The following is a 21490-nucleotide window of genomic DNA, read 5'->3' as shown; positions in this document are numbered from 1 at the left end:
GAAGAGGGAAAAAAAATAAGATGAAGCCAGAGATATTAACCAAAACAAGGTTTGGGTTCTGATTCAAATAAACTAACTATAAAATGCCTTTTCTTTTCTTTTTTTGAGACAGGGTCTCTCTATATAGTTCATCCTGGGCTTTAACTCACTTTATAGCCCAGACTGGCCTTGAACTCGTAGCAATCCTCCTGCCTCAGTTTCCTGAGTGCTGGGATTATAAGCATGTGCTACCATGCCTGGCTTAAAATGTGATTTATTTATTTATTTATTTTCTTGGTACTGGGGATTGAACTCCGGTCCTTGCGCTTTTGAGGCAGGCGGCGGAACCACTGAGCTAAATCCCTGGCCCAATAATTTGTTTTTTTGAGACAAGATCTTGCTATGTAGCTCAGTTGGCCTTGAACTCACTGTGTTGCCTAGGCTGGTCTCAAATTTGAGGCGATCCTCCTGCCTCAGCCTCCTGACTTCTGGGATTACAGGTGTGTGCCACCACACCTGTCAACAATAAGGATAATTTGAACAGAATGGGAACTCGGTTAATATTAGTCTTGATTGTATCGTGTTCTTAAAGTCTGTATTTCTTAAATACCAAAGTATTTATAAGTGAAATCATGTGATCAGATTTGCTTTAAAGTACTGAAGGCGAAAAATGTGGAGGGAAATAAATGAAGCAAGAATAGCAAAATAGTAATTATTGTTGATGAATAAATTTGGGCTCACAAGCCAGGGATGGTAGTGCATGTGTGTAATCCCAGCACTCAGGAGGATGAGGCAGGAGGATCATGAGTTTGAGGCCAGCCTGGGCTACACAGTGATTTCAAGGACAGCCTCAATTATATAGTGAGATCCTGTCTCAAAAAACAAAAACAAACAAAAATTTGCACTCACTAAACTGTTCTCTTTTATGGCTCATAAGCTATTGACTTGTTACACTTCAACCTACCCTTCTAAACCCTTTTGTTGTTGCTGTTTTTTGGTGCTAGGGATGGAACCTGCTAGGCCAATGCTCTACCACTGTGCCACACCCCCATCGATGGTGATAGCGGGAGACTGTAAGGCTATTGGACAAAGAAACTTGAATTCCTTTCTGTCCACCCTCTTAGCTTCACTCCCACACCAGAGGGCCTTCCCTGGCTCTCTAGCTGAGTCCAGTTTTCAGTTATCCAACATTCACTGAATCAGCCTCCTGGCACCCACAGCAGAAACACCAGCATGAGGTGAGAGCACTCCTCCCCAGGGCTCTAGGGCCAAGCTTCTAAGCTGTAATATTTCCACCCTCTTTTCTTTATGCTCCCAGCTCTGAGGGGTGGTAGCTGCTTCTTGCAGTTGCTGACTCTGATACCTTTGGGTTCTGTTTTCACCCTTTGAGTTCCCTAAAATACCTAACGTGGCTTCTGTCTGTTGATGCTTCCACCTGAGAGATACACTGAGCCCAGCAGTCATTGTGAGCGCTGCTTCCAGGGCACTTAGTCCCCCAGCATGTCCCTCTGTCTCCAGGGTGGTGATGCTGACTGTAGCCCGAAGGCCAAGTAATGCAGGAGCCGGTAGTTGAAAGTTGGGCCAGTGTGTACTGAATTGATAAGAGAGAGGGACAATGTTTGTCACACAGTCAGATGGCATTTTTTAAAAATTGATTTCTAAACTGGGCATGGTGGCGCTTGCCTATATCCCCACCTATGCAGGAGGCTCAGATGAAAGGCCTGAAAGTTTGAGGCCATCTTGAGCAATTTAGTGAGACTGTCTCAAAACAAACAAAAACCTCAGTGGCAAAGTGTCCTTGGGTTCAATCCCCAGGATAGCCTTTGAAAAGTTGATTTCTAATTACATAAGGATTGTCTTTGAAAGACACTTAGTTTTTAAGGATGAGGCTAAAGTTTTCTTCATCACCATCCCCAATCCTGATTCCCTTCTCTTCATTCCTCCCCAAAGGCAACCGCTCCCATCAGTTATGACTTATATGTGCTTACATGTATATGCTCCTTGAAATATATGATATTATTTTGTACGTTTTTGGATTTTATCGCATAGTATACATATCTTTCTACAATTTGCTTTATTCACTAAGTAATTTGTCTTGGAAGTCATTCAATATTATGACATATAGATCATTCTTTTTTTTTTTTTTTGGTACCAGGGATCGAACTCGGGACCTTGTGCTACATCATTCTTTTTGACTGCTGTGTAATATATCCCAGTATGCATAAGTCATGGTTTATTTCTCTGTTGCTATATATTCACTATTACAAAAGTTCTATGACTAATATCTATATCCTTGTGTCTTTGTACCTGTTTATGAATGTTTGTCTAGGGTAGATACGGAGTAGTAGAAATGCTAGGTAAGAGAGAATGCATTCTCAAAATTGCATTAGAGGGCCGGGGATTTGGCTCAGTGGTGCCGCTGCCTGCCTCGAAAGTGCAAGGTCCTGAGTTTGATCCCCGGTACCAAAAAAAAAAAATTGCATTAGACGTTAACAGTGTGTCCTCTGGCTGGCCATGGTGGCACACACCTGTAATCTCAGGTACTGGAGAGACTGAGGCAGGAATTTGAGGCCAGCTTGGGCAATCTCGTGAGATCCTGTCTGAAAATAAAATACTGTTTTTAAAAAGGGCTGGGAATGTAGATCAGTGCTAGGCATGTCCCTAAAATCCAAGAGGCGCTAGGTTCCATCCCCAGTATGACCTAAGAAAACAAAAAAAATGTGTCCTCTAAAATGTAGTTCAGGTTTCCAAATTTATTGGGAGAGCACCATGCTGGTCTTACTACAGGATTTCTGATGGGTGCCTTAGCCTACATTTCCCATCTGACTCTGCTCCAGGCTTCTTTGGAAGCAGCTCACTTGGGGATAGAGCTGTTCTCTCCACCAAACCATCAAGCACCTTCAGCACCCTACGGTGGGGCCACCAGGGCAGAACCACTGTAAACCTGCCAGAGAAACCAGCATCATAATGGAGCCATCAGGGTTGCCACAGTGTCTGTGGTGTCCAGTTGACAGTCTCACAGAGACCAATGGAGTGGACTTGTTCCTGTACCTGTGACAACCCCTAGCACTCCTAGAAATAAGGAGGTGTGTTTTGTAGGGATCAGTTTCTTGCATGATCGGGTAGCAGAACAATTAGGTTATTCCTAGTGTTTGTTTTAGGTTGTCAACAGTGGACCTGGTTGCCCCTGGGAGTGGCAGCTGCAGGGAAAGCTAGACAGTCTCTTTCAGTTTTTCCTCAAGCTGGGATCCATGGTGTGTTTTGCCCTGTGAATATCTGGAAAATTTTTTTTTCTTTCCAGGCAGAGGAAACAACAAAGGCAAAGGATCTGAGGAGTTAGTGTGTTTATCAGGTTAAAAGTATGGTGAGGAGGCAGATTGGAACAGAGGCAGTAAGGGGAGAAAGTAGGAAATGATGTCAGAGAGATAATGATGAAGATGGGAGAATATCAACTTTCCCAGATCACTTCCTGCCCAAGGATTGTTTTAAACTTCCCAGCTTTTTCAGACCAGACTCTTGGTTTCCCTGGTAATTTAATTCCCTCAAAACCATAGAAGGATTCAGCAAGCTTCTAGACAGTTCCATGTGCTGTAACCATATCCCAAATTCTTTCCCGGACATGTTTACTTCTAGACAGTTCCATGTGCTGTAACCATAGCCAACTTTTTTTTTTTGGTAGACATAATCCATTTACTTCTACCGGTAGACAGTTGCATGGGCTGTTATCACAGTACTTTTCTAGACAAGTTTGCTTTTGAACAGTTCTTTGGGCTGTAACCATGCCCAGAATTCTTTTCTAGCTATGGCTGTAAAGCCTGCTTTATGTACTTATGTGCTTCCTTGCTCCCACACTTCTCTCCCTTTCAAATTAATGTTGTTTACCTTGATGCCATCTGAAAAAAAACAGGCTTGGATAAGAACCCACCACCTCCCATAATCTGATTTTTGTTTCAGGGCAGGGTTCCTGTGTTTATAACAGAGGGGTCTTTTTTGTTTAGTTTGGTTTTTTTCAATTTTTTAAACAGGGCTTGCTATGTAACCCAGGCTGGGCTGGAACTCGAAGTGATCATCTTGCCTTAGCCTCCTGAATGCTGGGATACAGGTGTGTGCCACCACACCTGGTTTCAAATGTAGGGGTCTTAATGGGCTGGCTCTTATGGTAAGTGGTCAAGCAATCCCTAGGCAACAGCATGGCGGCTGACACCTGCAGCCCATGGGCCAGCTCTCCACACTTCTATAGCTTTGGCAGGGAACATATAATGAGGCCAAAGGGGTTTAGATGGTATGTTGTGACAACCTAAGTAGGGTCAGCATGAGGTCAGCTCCACAGTCCCCTAGTCCCACAGGATGACACCTGAGCCGAGGAGCCAAGTGACCTACCTGAGTGGCACATAGGTCGCTGTCCTGTGGAGAGGAGGTTTTGCAGTGGCGCCAGAGCCCACAGCTGTGCAGTTGCTGGGACATGGGGGAGGTGGGGAGGGCAGCACTCCCTGAAACAGAGGAGAGAAGTGAGAAATGGCCTTGTCCTTGAAACAGAGGAGAAGGATGAGAAATGGCCTTGTGGCACTCTCCCACAAGATACGGACAAGAGACTGCCTTGCAGCAGCTCCTGTCCTTATCTCCTCTTGTTCCAGGGCAATCACAGGGCACTCCGCCAGGACTTAGGTTGGACTGCAGGCAAGCCTTGCTCATGTGGCCTATGTGAAGATATGCAAGGTCACCAGTATGTCATAATTGAGCCATTCCCCCACACTTGGTTACACAAAGCCTTTCACAGTCTTCTCTACAGAGCAGTCAGATATTTATTTATTTGTTTGTTTGGTACTAGGGATTAAACCCAAATGTATTTTACAAATGAGCTACATCCCCAGCCCCTTTTTATCTTTATTTTAAGATGGGGTATAGCTAAGTTGCCCAGGCAGAAGTTAAACCTACTATCCTCCTGCCTCAGCCACCCGAAGTGCTGGGATTACAGGCATGCACCACTGTGCCTGGCTCACAGTCAGCTCTTCTAACTCCGTATCCCTGAATCTCCCAGCTCTGATTTCCTTTTATTTCTACTCTTGAACCAGCCCATTCTTGCCTGAGCTTTTCTCTCTGTATTAATACCTTGCAAATAACTATCAATACACATCTAACATTGCTTTTTATCCTCTTTCCCTAAAGTTATAGGCTCAGAAGGCACTTGATCTGGCTTCTAATTTATCATAGGTGACATTTTAATCAAGAATTTGCTGCCTTTTAACATGACTCTCCATCCTTCTATACTCCAATATCAGTTTCCTCACTGCCTACTGGCTCAAGCACAACAGAAAATTTGTTGCTCATTTTACAGTACCGAGGTGTACTAAATATCCCCCCAAAAGTCTCACAAACAGAGGCAGGGCCTGGTCAGAGTGGACAGGTCACTGGGAGCATAACCTGCAAGGGTGTATTCTTGTCCCCTTTTCTCTCTGCTTCCTGGCTACCATGGGGTGAGTACTTTTCCTTCACTATGCCCTTCTGCCATGCTGTTTCTGCCCTAAACCCAGCCCACTATAGACTGAATCCTCTAAAAGCTGTGAGCCCCTGAGAGGACAGTATGGAAAGCTGTGAGAGTGAAGCCCAAGGTGTAGCAGAGATGCCAGGAATGTGGAATGTTTGCTGAGGAGAGCTGTAGGCAACAAGTGGAGCCAGCCCAAGAGAGAAGCCATGTGGGTTACAACCGGCAAAGGTCATATGGGTGGGGCCACCTGAGCCTTTTAGAGATCGTATCTCACCATGGCCAGCCCTTGGTGGTGGAAACGGAGCTTCAGGATTTAGTGTTTGCCTTGCTGAGTTTCTGTCTTTGGTCCCATTCCTTTCTAACCTCCTATTTCTCCCTTTTGGAATGGGAATATTAACCGTGTGTATGTTGGAAGCATTTAACTTTTTTTATTTTTATAAAGGTTCACAGGTAAGAGTTTGCTTTGAGTATCAGAAGAGACTTTTGGGGCTGGGGATTTAGCTCAATGGTTCTGCCGCCTGCCTCGCAAGAGCAAGGTCCTGAGTTCGATCCCCAGTACCAAAAAAGAAGAGACTTTGAACTTGGACTTGAACAATGCTGGAACTGCTAAGACTTTAAGACTGTAACTCTTAAAGATAAATAGGATGTATTTTACATAATGAGATGGACATGAACCTTTTGGAGGCCATAAGTGGAATGTTATGGTTTAGATCTAAAGTGTCCCCCAAAATCTCATGTTTGGAGGTAGAAGGGGTGCATCACTGGGAGTGCGACCTAGAAGGGTGTATTCTTATCCCCAGATCCTCCTTTCTCTTTCTGCTTCCTGGCTGCCATGAGGTGAACACTTTTCCTCCACCATGCCTTTCTGCCATGCCATTTCTGCCTTAGAGCCAACCAACCACGGACTGAATCCTCTAAAAGCTGTAAGCCAAAATAAACTTCTCCTCCTTTAACTACTGGGTGTTGGGTATTTTGTCCTAGTGACCAGAGGGTGACTAATACATGAGTAGATGAACAGGTCTGTAGGGCAGCCCTCCTCCATGCAGGCATGGAAAAGCCCAGGCTGACAGGCTCTGCTATCTTCAACACACAGCTGATAAGGTTGTCTTTGAGGGTAAAGTGCAGAGCCATCTCCAGTGCCACAAATGGAGAGAAAAGCAGATAAAAGTATTCTTGGGAGTTTTATAGAAGCAGGCTGAAAGTGGCATATGATATTTGTTGTCATATTTCATTGCATATATAACTGTAGAGAAGACTGGGAAATGTCTGCCCAGGAGGAAGCAGAAGGCATGGAGCAGGTGGGCAGCTAGCAACCTCTGCCACAGATGCTGTGCAATAGTGATTGACAGTAAGAGTCGTGAGAAGTGCCCCGGTTATGGCTTTATACTGAAAGGAGAGACATCAGAATGTTTTACCACCAAGGTTTTTGGCCTGAATAACTGAAAGAATAGGATTGCCTTATACCAAGATGATAGGCTTTAGGCATATTATTTTTGAGGTGCCTGTGAACATCCAGATGAAGATATGAAATAAGCAGTTGGATGTGTGGATCTCTGCCATCCAAAGGAATGGTCCAGGATAAAAGTATAAACTTGGGGTCCTTCAAGACAGATGGTATTAATAGCTATTGGACACTAAATGGAAAACTATATCCAATGATACTTTCATTCATCCCACAAAGTACATTTTCTCACATCTTTGAAATTGGAATGCATCTTTCAACACTCAATAGGATCTTCAATATTATAATTGGCACTGTTTTTTTTCTTTGTTAGTGGCATTTAAAATACTGATGTATCTTACAATTGATGGCACCTCAGATTCAATAAATCATAATAACAAGAGTAGTAAAAATGATGATAACATTGAATATTTAATAATGTGCTTCACACTCTGTGATAAACCCTTTCTTTTATTTTTTTTATTTATTTTTTGTTTGGTTGGTTTGGTACTGGGGATCAAACTCGGCTCCTTGCGCTTGTGAAGCAGGCGGCGGAACCACTGAGCTAAATCCCCAGCTTGGGATAAACCCTTTCTATGATTATCTTTCTATGTAGTTATAATCCAGAAAGGCTAACAACATAGACACTAGAGTCAGACTGATTAAATCTAAATTCTGTCTCTGGATTTACTAATCACATAAATCTGGCCAACTGCTTAATCTGTGTGTGCCATAGTTTTGTTATCTAAAATGGGATGATAGCAGTACCTAACTTATAGGTTTATTATGAGGATTGAAAGAATCAACACATGTAAAATGCTTAGAACAATGTTTAGTATAAGTGCTGAAATGATTTGATACTATTGGTAAAATATGTGAAAAACGTGTATGTGCATAAAAAAAATCCATGCAGCTAAACGCTTTTGTGCATTTTACCCACATTACTGTATGTACTTTATACATTCATTAAAGAGAAAAAACAAAACAAATTTTGAGAAAAAGAGGTCTTCTAAATAAGAAAAAAAGTGTATCTACAGTGATATTCCTTGCAGCCTTTTTGTCTGAAATTAATACAATTACTCCAGCTGTGTGTGGGGGGGATACCGGGGACTGACCCAGGGCCTTGTGAAACACTTTGCACTGACCTATGTCCCCCCCTCCAGCTTTCTCATGATCCGTGTTAGCAAGGAGAAAGCTCCACCCTTTTACTCTTAATCTGTGTCTTTATATTTAACGTGGATTTAAAGCAGATTAATAGTTGGGTCTTGTTTTAACTGCCCTGACAGTTTGTCTTTGTGTGTGTGTGCGTGTGTGTGTGTGTGTGTGTGTGTGTGTGTGTGTGTGCGCTAAGATCGAGCACTCACTGTACCATTGGGCTACACTCCCACCCTTTTGTCTTTTGTTGGTGTATTTAGAACATCGGTCTTTAAAGTGATATTGATATAGTTGGCCTACTGGTTACCATGTTTGTTACTGTTTTCTATTTATTGTCTTTGTTCTGTTTCTTTTTTTGTCATTCACTCTTCATCTCCCTTCTCTAGTGAGAATGGAGCATTTGATATGATTCCATTTTCTCTTCTCTCTTAGCCTATCAGTTATACTTCCTTTCTTTTAAAGTTGTCTCAAGCCAGGCATGGTAGTACGTGCCTGTTGTCCCATCAACTCCACAGGCTGAGGCAGGAGGAACACTTGAGCCCAGGAATTCAGAGCCAGTTTGGGTAAAATAGTGAGGCTCTGTCTCTAAAAAAGGAGAAAAAAAATTTTTTTAAAGTTGTCCCTGGAGTTTGCCATACACACTTACAACTAATCCAAGTCCACTTCCAAATAACACTATACTACTTTCAGGTAGTACACGTACCTTATAACAGAATATTCCCAATTCACTTCCCCCATTCCTGTCGTTCATTTCAGTTATCTGTAAACTATAATCACTGAATACATTACTGCTATTATTATTTTGAATGAACTGCTGGGAGATCAATTAAGAATAAGAAAAATGAAAGATTTTATTTTACTTTCTTTTATTCTTTTCTTTTCTTTTTTTTGATACTGGGGATCAAACTCAGGACCTTAAGCTTGCAAGGCAGGTGCCGGAACCACTGAGCTAAATCCCCAGCCCATACTTTCCTCTATTCTTTCTCTAATCTTCCTTTCTTAATTAGACCTGAGTTTCATTTTATTTCTTTTCTTTCTCTTTCTTTCTTTCTTTCTTTCTTTCTTTCTTTCTTTCTTTCCTTTTCTTTTCTTTTCTTTTTCGAGTCAGGGTCTTGTTTTGTAGTTCAGGCTGCCCTTAAACTCACTATGTATCCCAGGCTAGCCTCAAACTCACTGTGATTCTCCTGCCTCAGCCTCCCAAGTGCTGGGATTACAGGTGTGTGCCACCACGGCAGGCCAGACCTGAGTTTCTGACCTACATAATGTTCTCTTTCTGAAGCACTTCTTTTAACATTTCTTTCAAGGCAATTCTACTAGCAACAAATTACCTCCATGTTTGTTTGTCTGAGAAAGTCTTTATTTTCCCTTCACATTTGAAGGATGAATTGAATACAGAATTCTGGGTTAGTGCATTTTTGTCTTTTAACACTTTTCAGATATTTCACTCCACTCTGCTTTTAATGGGTTCTGAAGAGAAGTCTGATGTAAACTTTTTCCTTGTTCTTCTATTGCTAAGATGCAGCCCCCACACACACACTGTGCTCCCGTCTTCTATCAAGACTTTATCTTGAGGGCTGAGAATTTAGCTCAGTGGTGCTGCCGCCTGCCTTGCAAACACACGGTCCTGAGTTCGATCCCCAGTACAAAAAGAAAAGACTTTATCTTAATTTTCTGCAGTGAATATGACATGCCCTGCTTACTGTTCTCTGAACTTCTTGGCTCTGTAATTGTGTCTGTCATTAATACCAGGAAATTCTCAGCCATTATTGCATCAAATATTTCTTCTGTTCCTTTCTCTCTTTCTAGTGTTCCCATTAACGGTTTTTATGGGCTAGTGATTTAGCTCAGTGGCACTGCACCTGGCTCAAAAGCACAAGCTCCTGAGTTTGATCCCTGGTACCGGAAAACAAAACCAAAAAACAATTTTTGTGACTGTCCCATAGTTCTTGAATATTCTTCTTCTTTTTTTTTGGTATCGGGGATCAAACTCGGGACCTTGTGCCTATGAGGTGGCGGAACCACTGAGTTAAATCCCCAGCCCAGTTCTTGAATATTCTGAGCGGTCCTTTTCATTCTTTGCTCTCTTTGCATTAAAGTTTGAAAGTTTCTCCTACATCTCAACCTTGCTGATTTTTTTCCCCTTGGCTATGCACAGTCCACAACGCATTCTTCCTTTCTGTTTGTGTTTTCTAGCATTTGGTGCTGTGGATGGAACTCAGGGCCTTACACATGCTAAGCACTTGTTACCGTGGTTTTAATTTCTACCATTTCCTTTTGATTTCTTCTTAGTGTCCAGTTCTTTGCTTACATTATCCATCTGTTCTTGCATGGTGTTTACTTTCTTCATTAGATTTCTTACCATATTAATGATAGTTGCTTTAAATTCTTGGTCTGATAATACCGATATCTCTGCCTTCTCTGATTCAGGTTGTGATCCTTGCTCTATCTCTTTAAACTATGTTTTTTATTTTTTAGTATGCTTTTAAATTTGTTGTTGAAAGGTAGATGAGGCACTGGGTAAAAGAAACTGGCAAATAGATCTTCAGTGATAGAGTATGTGGGGAAGGAGAAGGATTCTATAGTCCCATGAATTAGGGTTTAGTCTTTTAATGACCCTGTGCAGCTAGCTGATGAACTTCACAAATGCTTCTCACCCTCCTCATTCCCCTTTTAGATGAGACTAGAGGATTAGGGAGCACTGCACTTGGGTATTCCTTTCCCCCATGTGTAAGGCTAGAGGGCCCCAACCTAGGTTGGTTAGACTGATAACATGAAAAGTGTTTAGGTGCTGGTAAAATAGTTTCCTTTGTCAGGTGTGGTGGTGCATGCCTGTAATCCCAGCACTCTGAGAGGCTGAGGCAGGAAGATTGCAAGTTTGACCCCAGCTTGGGGAATTTAGTGACTCAGTGAGACCCTGTCTCAAAATAGATAGACAGATAGATGGATAGATAGATAGATAGATAGATAGAGATAGATAAGGCTGGAGATGTAGCTCAATGTGAAGGCCTTACATTCAATCCCCAGTACCACACACACAGTTTCTTTTGCAGATATGCTTTTATCATGTCTAGAACACTCTAGTATATTTCAAAATGGCTTCTTTTCCTCCAGCCCTGCTGAGAAGCAGTTGGGGATCCCCTCCTGACACCCCACTCTAAGATCAGGGTAAGTTCCTGGAGTAAGATGCACAAAACTGTGGGACGCCTCAAAAACTGGTCTACCTCTGGGGTTTTTACTGTTTTTCCATACCAGCCTCCAGCAATTCATCAATTACTGTTTCAGTTTTCCTTCCCTGGTTCTGGCTCTAGCTGCAAGCTAACATTTCAAGCTTCTGTTGTGTTAAGCTGTGATTTTTCTGTATTCACCTGTGTCTCCAGTTTAGGGGGCAGCAGTCAGCCCTGTGACCTCATTTTCTGATAGATCTAAGAGGACTTGTTGACTTCAAGTTTGCTCAGCATTTTTGTTATTGTGAGGTTGGGGGTGATGACTTCCAGGTTCCTTACATGTTGGACCAGAAACTGGAAGTCAGCATTTTCTTACAATAGTAAATTATTAAAAACATGCCAAATATGCATCAGTAAGGGACTGGCTCTTCAAATTATACAGCATCCATCCAATGCAGTACTATGTAATAAAAAAAAAACAGCTTTAGATGTCTTGATATGGAATGATCTGTAAGATATTTAAGCAAAAAAAATGCAAGATGCAGAACATGCTAATATTTGCTTAATGTTCTATCAAGTGAACGAATATTTGAAAAAAGGACATGTACATATAGCTACTATCTTCAGAATAAATCTTCAGAATAAATACAATTTTAAGTGACTAGTAGAAAATACACCAAAAGTATAACAATCACATTTTTTGTTTGAAGCAGGGTCTCTTTATGTAGTTCAGGCTGGCCTTGAACTCATGGCAGTCCTCCTGCCTCAGCCTCCCAAGTGCTGGGATTACAGGTATGCACCACCATGCCCGGCCACCAATCACATTTTAGTATATGGGAGATATTTTTGTTTCTCAATTTTTCATACTTCCTCAACTTGGTTACATTATTTCTATAATTATATTTTTTAAAAGATTTCATACAAATCAATCAGGAAAGAAATATACAAAACTGACAGGTCCTTGGTTTTGTTGATGGAATTAAGGAAAATGTCTCCCCTGTTTACCAGACATTTTTAATGTCATCATATTACATTTATAATACTGTTGTTTGTGTGTGACATATGTACAGGTTTTGTTTGGCTTCAGCCCCTGATGTCCAGATCAGTTAAACTAGGTGGAAAGCCCTTTTACAGAATGGTACTGGACTGGGCTGCCTCTATTGGTTATGCCACCTATTCCATTGTCATTTACAGCATATGTTTTTTTGTTGTTTTGGTTTTTGGTTTTTTGAGATAGGGCCTCACTATGTAGTTCAGGCTGGCCTTGAATTCATTGTGTAGCCCAGGCTGACCTCAAATCCATGGCAATCCTCCTGCCTCAGCCTCCTGAGAGTGCAGGGATTACAGGCATGGGGCACCATGCTTGGTGGATTTACAGCACATGTTTCAAAGCTATCATCCATCACTACTTCGATATACAATCCCATGTTTGTTGAAGGACTTGACTGACTAGAAGAGGCCAGCTGAGTCCCTAAACAAACTGTGAGTGAACAGTGCAGCCAGAAACAGCAGCACCTTCTGCAAATAGCTGCAGGAGTTGGCAAATGCAAGGGCGGAGATGTGGTGGCCACAGTGCTACCCAAGTCAGCTCCCCAAAGTAGCAGGAGGTCCAGGCATGAACCCAAAAATAGAAGGAAAGGAGAGGATAGTTGACAAATCTCCATGTAGATTTTTTCCTAAAAAGAATAAATTTTATCTAAAAGAATGGAAGGGGGAAATATGCCTAAAGCCAAGAAAATTGCTTTTTTTAGCAATCAAAAATGCAATTGTTAGATTACATATTTAAATAAACACACACCAGAAATCTTCTCAATTTCAATAGAAAAAAAGCCTCTTTGAATTAGTGAAAAGTTTGAATTGCAGGATATCTTTACAGAAACACACAGTGGATGATTTCTGTCTTAAAAATCCTGAAAGAAGTGGACCTCAAACTTTAGTAGCCTGCAGTGGAGTCCCCTGGAAAGGGAGGTAACCACTTTAACTTGGACCCTTTGCCCTGCCTCTCTTGATTCTAGAAAGTTCTCTGTGAAACAGAGCCCTTGGGTCATTATCATGCTGGTTCCTGATGCTTTAGAGAAGTGGTTTTAATTGTTAAGACGGTTCACAGCACCTGCTGCGCAAACGCAAGGACCCGAGTTCGATGCCTGGTACCAAAAAAAAAACAAAGAAGGTTCGGAGAATTTAGTATTTTAAAGAATTTTCCTGAAATGTTTAACACAACAGTATTAAGAGCTAGATTGTAAATAATTCTCCTATAATTTTGTTTCTAAGAGAATTATGCTGATTTAAATAATGCCTTCTGTTTTTTTCCTTTCCCCCTTCATAAAATTCAAGATTGTTGCTGTGCAGAGTACCATGTTCTAGTTTAGTGAGATCCAAATGAATGATGTTATAGCATATAAATTGGTAGCAAAGGAGCCTATTTGTTTATGAGCTTAAAAGTGTTTGCTTTTTTCTGGGATAAGTAAAAGTATTTCCAGATTAGAATAGACTTGGGCCGGGGATTTAGCACAGTGGTTCTGGTGCCTACCTCGCAAGCACAAGGTCCCAAGTTCGATCCCTGGTACCAAAAAAACAAAACAAAACAGATTAGAGTAGACTTTGAAGAAATTCTAGTAAAAAGAAGATTAGGTTGAAAATTTGTCCCCCTTTTTTTCCCACAAAACTTCCAGCCTGGCCAGGAAGATAATAGGAGTGTATGCTTATGCAGAAAGTAAGATGGAGCTGGTTCCAGGCTGCAATAGTACAGAAATTTGACTTGTGAATGACCAAATGGTTGGTCCTGGAGACTAGTACAGTTTTTTGTTTTGCTTTTGTTTTCATTTGATTTTGTGCTGGGGATTGAATCCAGGGCCTTTGCACAAAGCTATATCCCCAGCCCTTAAAAAAAATTTTTTTTTAAATTTTAAGACACTTTTGATTGTAAAAATGGTTGAGAAAATCAGGTTGATTTGACAGCTCTCGTTTAAATCATGAGACTTGTATTTTAGGTAGGTAGGACCTGAACATTTTGGAATCTTCCAGACAAATGTATGGGTAGATGGGAGCTATACCTCTGTTAAGGAGCAAGGAGCTTACTAGAACTAGCATAGCATCAAGAGCGAGGCACAATAGGTGCCACAAACTAATGGTGATATCTTGGACTGAGAAATAAGTACTTCTTTAGACCTAGACAAAATAAGCAAGACTGTGCTTGGGAATAAAAGCAAAAGTATCAGATTATTTTACACTGTAGTGGATTACATAAAATATATAAAATAGAACCCTTCAAATTTTAAAGCCAAAATGATCAGAACTCTAAAAGGAATGCATAATATCTTTAACACCAGCTAAAAGACTGGGTGAAATATTAGGTGAAGCTTCCTGTTGCAGGTAGGGTGGGATGGAGATGCCAAGTCAGCTTGGAGTCAGCTCTGGGGTTCTGCCATCATTTTTCAGGTCTCGTTTTTTCAAATACTTAATACCCACAGATGACCAGTCTCTGCTTGAAAACCTTAAACCAGCCAAATGAAGATGAGACTAATGTACAGATCACAATGTTTGTTCCTGTTGATGAGAATGACGGGATCCTATTATCCAGGGTACCTGCTCCACCTTATCAGAATTATGAAAAGCCACTCTGGTTAAATAGCTGCCCATTGCCTGAGCTTCTTGGAGGCGTCTTCTTTTTTTTGGTACCAGGGATCGAACTCAAGTCCTTCTGCTTGCGAGGCAGGCAGTGGAACCACTGAGCTAAATCCCTGGCCCTCTTGGAGGCTTCTTACCTCTGGAGGCCCTAGCAGGCTCCTTCTCCCTGTCTGGTGTTGAGTGATCCCTCGGTCCTTCTGCCCCTTCCTTCACATGCTTCTTTGGGCTTCCTATAAAGCTGTCCAATCTGATGCCCAGGCTCTAGGGGGCGCATCTTCTACCTCAAGGGCCTTTCGATGTTCTTTTGAAAATCAGGAGAAAAAATATTTCATCTTGTTGCATATATTTTTTTCTTTTGTATTTTTCTTGGCTTTTTAACATTGCTGGAGATTCTCGTTCTTTTTGTTGTTGTTCTTTTTTGTTTTTTAACTAGAGAAACTAACAGAAAATAAACCGAGACTTTCTTCACTGACACTATGGACACCTTCATGGTTTGGCCTTTTATCATTATTTACTGTTAACTATCTTATCCCTTTTTTCATTCATTTTTGTTTTTTGTTTTTTGTTTTGTTTTGCTTTGTTTTGTTTTTCAGACAGAGTCTTGTTATGTAGTTCAGGCTGGCCTTGAACTCACTATGTTGCCCAGGCTGGCCTCAAACTTGCAGTGATCCTCCTGCCTCAGCCTCCCCAGTACTAGGATTCTAGGCATGACCTACCACACCTGGCTCTTATCCCTCTTTAAAGGGGTAAACCTGGACTTTTTTGAAGCTTGACACTTATACAATCTGGGGAGCATTGCAAAATAAGATACAAAATTACAAATGCAAAATAAGATACAAAAGGGAATCATAAAAATGAAAAAAGAAATCACCACAAATTACAAGTTTCCAATAGCTGAACCAACTAAAGCAGCATGAAATCCAGAAAAAAAAAAACATCGTGGTTGATCAAAATGTTTTTTCTGATTAGTAGTTTAGAAAATTTGTTCAGCTTCACAACTTGTTAGTAATATTGATCACATGTTAAAGATTATTATCAAATTTGAAATAACTATCAAGTTTCTTTCCTATATGAGCTGTAAGTGCTCAAGATTTTTGTCCAGATACTAATCTAAATATTGACTTGATAATGCTCATTAACCAGCTTCTCCTTGATGTTCTCCTTGTAGTATCAGTGGTATTGCTTAGTGACTGAGCCCCATGTACCACATTTAAGACCAAGTAGCTGGTCTCCCTCACATGGCCAGGCAAAAGGGCAATTTTACTTTAGAATTGTCTGTCTCCAGAACACAGGGATAATCCAAGGCTAAGGCCACTCTTAGTGTCCCCATAGTACTCTGCATGCAAGCCCCTGGCTGGGAACAGGTCAAATTCAGTTTCCTACACAGCAAAATGGACAGATGATTTCTGTCTTAGTTACTTTTCTCATTGCTGAGACAAAATACCCAACACCCACGAGTTAAGGGAGGAAAGTTTTATTTAGCTCACGGTTTATAGAGGTTTCAGTCCATAACCAGCTGGCTCCAAGATAGGATGGCATGGCAGATAGGCATCACAGAGGAGAAACAGTTCATGAGAGGCAGAAGGTAGCAAAGCAAGCAAGCAAAGGGCAAGACAAGCCTCTTTCTGTCCCTTATATTGTATCCAGGCTACTGGGATTAGGGCAGTGCCAAACCAATCAGTGGATGGATTTAGTAATGACATGCCTTTAATCCTAGCATCCTTAATCTTCACATTGCACCATGAATTAGTCACACACTCTAGACCTGGCCACTTCTGAAAAAGCCCCACCTATGACTGTGTGAGGCTTTAGGGGGACATCTAGACACAAGCCATAACAATTTCTAACCATGTTGGTCGACACTGGGTTTCAAATTCAATTGAATATCCGTGAGCAATAGCATATTATCAACTGTGATCTTTTATATTGTTCCTCATTCTTCCTAGCTATTTTCTTTACCTGTTGTTCAAGATGAAAGGAATCTATCTACTTAGATTCCTAGTTAATCGCATTTGTGGATTAAAATTGCAAGTCATTGTCAACTTTCCTCATTTCATTCAATCACAAAGCGGGGTGGGGGGCATATTATCAAGGCTGTCTTCCATATTAGTTTGGCCATTAACTTAGAAGATATTTCCACAGGTGTGAAGCATTTATACCCTTGCCTGTAGCTAGCTCTGAAAGTGTTAAATAATTAAATTATGTCAACTTACCCTGGAAACTCTGTCTGTTCTTTAAGATGTGTCCTAGTAAGCTAAGCATGGTGGCACACGCCTGTGATCCCAGCAGAGACAGACAGACTTGGGAGGCTGAGGCAAGAGAATTAAGAGTTTGAGGCCAGCCTGGCTGTATAGTAGGTTTGAGGCCAGCCTGGGGTACTTGACAAGACCCTTTGTGTCCCCTGCTCCCACACACACAAAAAAAGATGTGTCCTAGTAAACAATGAGTATATTTACCAGGTATTTCTAGAGTTGGGGATGGGAAAGAGGGGAGAGAATGCAATGGGAAATTTTATGAGGAAATGTAATATAATAAAGTTTTACCTTAATGAGGCAGAACCAGGAAGTAAAAAAATTACAGTTGTGAAGCTAAAGGACAGGTGTTAGAAAACAGAAACCAAAACAAAGGAAGTAAGAAAAAAGGTCTGGACTATATGCATTTTAATGTGAATTGCACCATGGCATTGAACTTACTCTTTTAACTCAGAACTTTTCATTTCCTAGTCCATTTACTGAGTGGAAGGTGTCAGAAGGGTCCATGGGGTAGGGCATACTTACCCTGGGAGGGCGAGTGCGTGCGTGTGTGCGTGTGTGCGTGCGTGCGTGGGTGAGTGTGTGTGTACATTTTAGGTAGCTCCACACAGTTTGAGGAGTTACTGGTGAACTTGACTTGAGAATTGAGACTAGAGATTAATTTATAGACTCAATCATAGGAAATTGCCATTATCTAACAGGATTTTCTTACGGGGGTGGGTATTACTGGGAATTAAATGCAGGGCCACTGAATTATATCTCAGCCCTTCATTTGTTTATTTTGGTGGTAAAATATACATAAGATTTAACACAGTAACTTTTTTTTTTTTTGGTACTGGGGATCGAACACTGGACCTTGGGCTTGCATGGTAGGTGGCGGAACCACTGAGCTAAATCCCTGGCCCCTAACATAGTAACTTTTTAAGTGTATCATTCAGTGGGATTAAGTACATTCACAATGTTGTATCAGTTACCACTTAGCATTTCCAGAACTTTTTCATCATCCTTCAACAGAAACTCTGTACCCTTTAAACCTTACTTCCCCATTCTCCTCTTCTCCCAGCCTCTTCCTGGTAACCTCTATTCTACTTTCTGTCTTCATGAGTTTTACTACTCTAGGACCCTCAGGTAAATGGAATCATACAATATGTGAACTTTTGTGTCTGTCTTCTTAGCATGTTTCCGTGCTTCATTCATGTGGTAGCATGTATCAGAGTTTCATTCTTTTTTAAGGCTGAATAACATTTTATTGTGTGTATATACCACATTTTGTTTATTCATACATCTGTTGGACATTTGGGTGGTTTCTACATTTTGGCTATTATGAACAATGCTGCTATGAACATTGGCGTGCATGTGTGAGTCCCTGCTTTCAATTCTTTTTTTATTTGTTACCAGGGATCGAACTTGGGTCCTTGTGCTTGCGCAGCAGGCGGCAAAACCACTGAGCTAAATCACCAGCCCCTGCTTTCAATTCTTTAGAGTATACCTATATCTAGGAATGGAATTGCTGGGTCATATGGTAATTTTATGTTTAGCCCCCGCCCCCATACTGGGGATTGAACTCAGGACCTTGCACTTGGGAGGCACTTGCGGCGCCACTGAGCTAAATCCCCGGCCCTCATGTTTAGCTTTTTGAGAATCTGCAGCTGTACTATTTTATATTCCCATCAGCAATGTCAGAAAGTTGTAGTTTCTCTATATCCTGGCTAATACTGATCAACTTGTCATTTTCCTTTTCCTTCCTTCCTCTCTTCTTACCTCCCTCCCTCTCTCCTCTCCCCCTTTTTTTCTTTCTTTTTTTTTCCCCTGATGATGCTGGGGATAGAACCCAGGATTTTAAGCATGCTAGGCACATCCCCTGGCCCACCCTTTTGATAATAGCCTTTGTAATGGGTGTGAAGTAGTATTTCATTGTGGTTTTATTTGCATTTCTCTAATAGCTAATGATGTTAATCATCTTTTCATGAGTTTATTGGCCATTTGGACATCTGTGGAGAAATTCAATCTCTTTCCTATTTTTGAATTGACTTTTATTTTGCTGCAAATTTGAGTTGTAGTTCTTTATATATTCTGGATATTAATCCCTTCACAAAGACACAAAGGATTTTATTGTTTGTTTGTTTATGGACATCTTTGTTAAAGGTAGACTTTTGGCAGGGTTAAGAGACCTGTGTTTGCAATGAAAGCAGTTCTAAGAGGGAAGGTTATAGCTGTAAATGCACACATAAAAAGAATAGAGTGATCCCAAATAAATAATCTAATGATGATCTCAAGGTCCTAGAAAGACAAAAACAATTCAAATCTGAAGCAAATAGAAGGAAAGCAACTATAAAGATCAGAGTGGAGGGGCCAGGGATTTAGCTCAGTGGTTTCGCCGCCTGCTGTGCAAGCGCAAGGACCCGAGTTCAATCCCTGGTACCAAAAAAAAAAAAAAAAGATCAGAGTGGAAATTAATGAAATTGAAACTAAAAAAACAATACAAAGGATCAATGAATCAAAGAATTGTTTCTTTGTATAGATTGGAGGAAGCTTTGGCCTTAGGAGTAGAGTTGGAGGTGAACAGGAAGTAAAAAGGATCAAGTTTCGATACATATATGTAACAATTCCCCCAGAATGAACATATTTGTTATGTATTGCAAACATACACTAATAACAAATGTTGAGGGTAAAAAGCCCTATGTTCAACATTTACTTCTCTGTCTGTTCATGTTAGAGAAATCATTTACCCTTTGTAAACTCATATATGATTTGGAAATATTTTCTCCCATTTTGTAGGTTGCCTTTTCACTTAATCTTTTAAAATTTTTGACATATAATAATTACAGATATTTATACAGTATGATATAGTATCTTTTTGTTTTGAGACCGAGTTTCACTCTGTTGCCCAAGCTAACTTTAACTCCTGAACTCAAGCAATCCATAAAGAATGAAACCATGCCATTTGCAGGATCTTGAGATTATACTGTTAAGTGAAATAAGTCAGACACAGGAAGTTGTACATCACATGGTTTCTGTTATATGAGAAAACCTAACATATAAATTAACTGAAGAGTAAAAGGAGAGATTGTAGCAACCAGGGAGGGCAGGTTTTTGGAGAAGGGGAATGAGATTAGGAGAAGAAGGGAGTGGGAAAAAGAGGGGAGGGAAGGTGGATAAAGGGATCAAAACTGATCAATAAATGATCAAGAAATTATATATGTACTGATTCCACAAAATGCGTGTAACCATAATGCATCTTATGTATCTCAAACACGCTAATAAAAGGAAATGTAACTATAAAAATTTTATTTTTGACACATAGTAATTACAGATTTATAGTGTGATATAGTGTTTCCCTGTTTGTTTTATAAGCTAATGAAATGTAACTGCAAAAATTTTACTTTTGACACATGGTAATTACAGATCTTTATACAGTATGATATAGTATCTCCTTGTTTGTTTTGAGACAGAATTTCACTATGTTGCCCAGGCTGACCTCGAACTCCTGGGCTCAAGTGATCCTCCTTCCTCAGTCCCCTGAGTAGCTGGGATTACAGGCGTGTGCCACTGAGCCCAGCAGTATTGTTTATTTAATCCTTAAATTCGGAATGTTTTCCCATTTATTTTGATCTTTAATTTTTTCAATGATATTTTGTAGTGTTCAGGGTACAAACCTTGTGCTTCGTTTATTAAATGGATTAAGTATTTTATTCTTTTTATGCTATTGTAATTGGAATTTTTCAGATTGTTTATTGGTAGTGGATAAAAATGTATTTGATTTTAAAATATTGATCTTATATCCTGCAACTATGTTAAACTCATTTATTAGCTTTAATTTTTAAAATAATAGATTACTTAGGATTTTCTATGTATAATATCATGTCATGTACAAGCTGAGTTTAATTGTTCCTTTCTGACTGGAAAAAATGTCTTTCATTTCTTTTTATTGCCCTGGCTAGAATCTCAAGTACAGATTTGCTTGAATAGAACTGCTAAGAGTAGACATCTTTGTTTTGTTTTGTTACTTGTTTTATGAATATTTTTGTTAAAGGGGGACTTTTGATAGGATTAAGAGACCTGTGTTCGACACTTACCTATCATGTCTGTTGATTTGGAAAAATCATTTACCCTTTCCGTTTCCTTATCTAAAACCAAGGATGGAAACCTGTGTTCTGGTCACCTCACAGAGTTCTGAGGATTAAATAAAACCACGATGTACTTCACAAACCTGCGGTGTATATGGGTGGTAGTGTCTATTTTTAGGAGCCTGTAAGCTACTGGGGGAGGAAAAGCATGCATGGAAATAATTATAAAATCAAGGCAACGCGTGCTAAGATTTATTAGGGCTATGAGTGATATGCTGTAAAGCATCTAGTACTGTACATAGAGAAATGTTTTAAAAATT

Source organism: Heterocephalus glaber, unplaced genomic scaffold (assembly GCF_053883595.1).
Source record: "Heterocephalus glaber isolate CG9 unplaced genomic scaffold, H.glaber_assembly_v1.0 deba00001547, whole genome shotgun sequence".
Classification (NCBI taxonomy): Eukaryota; Metazoa; Chordata; class Mammalia; order Rodentia; family Bathyergidae; genus Heterocephalus; species Heterocephalus glaber.
This window is presented reverse-complemented; position numbering follows the sequence as displayed.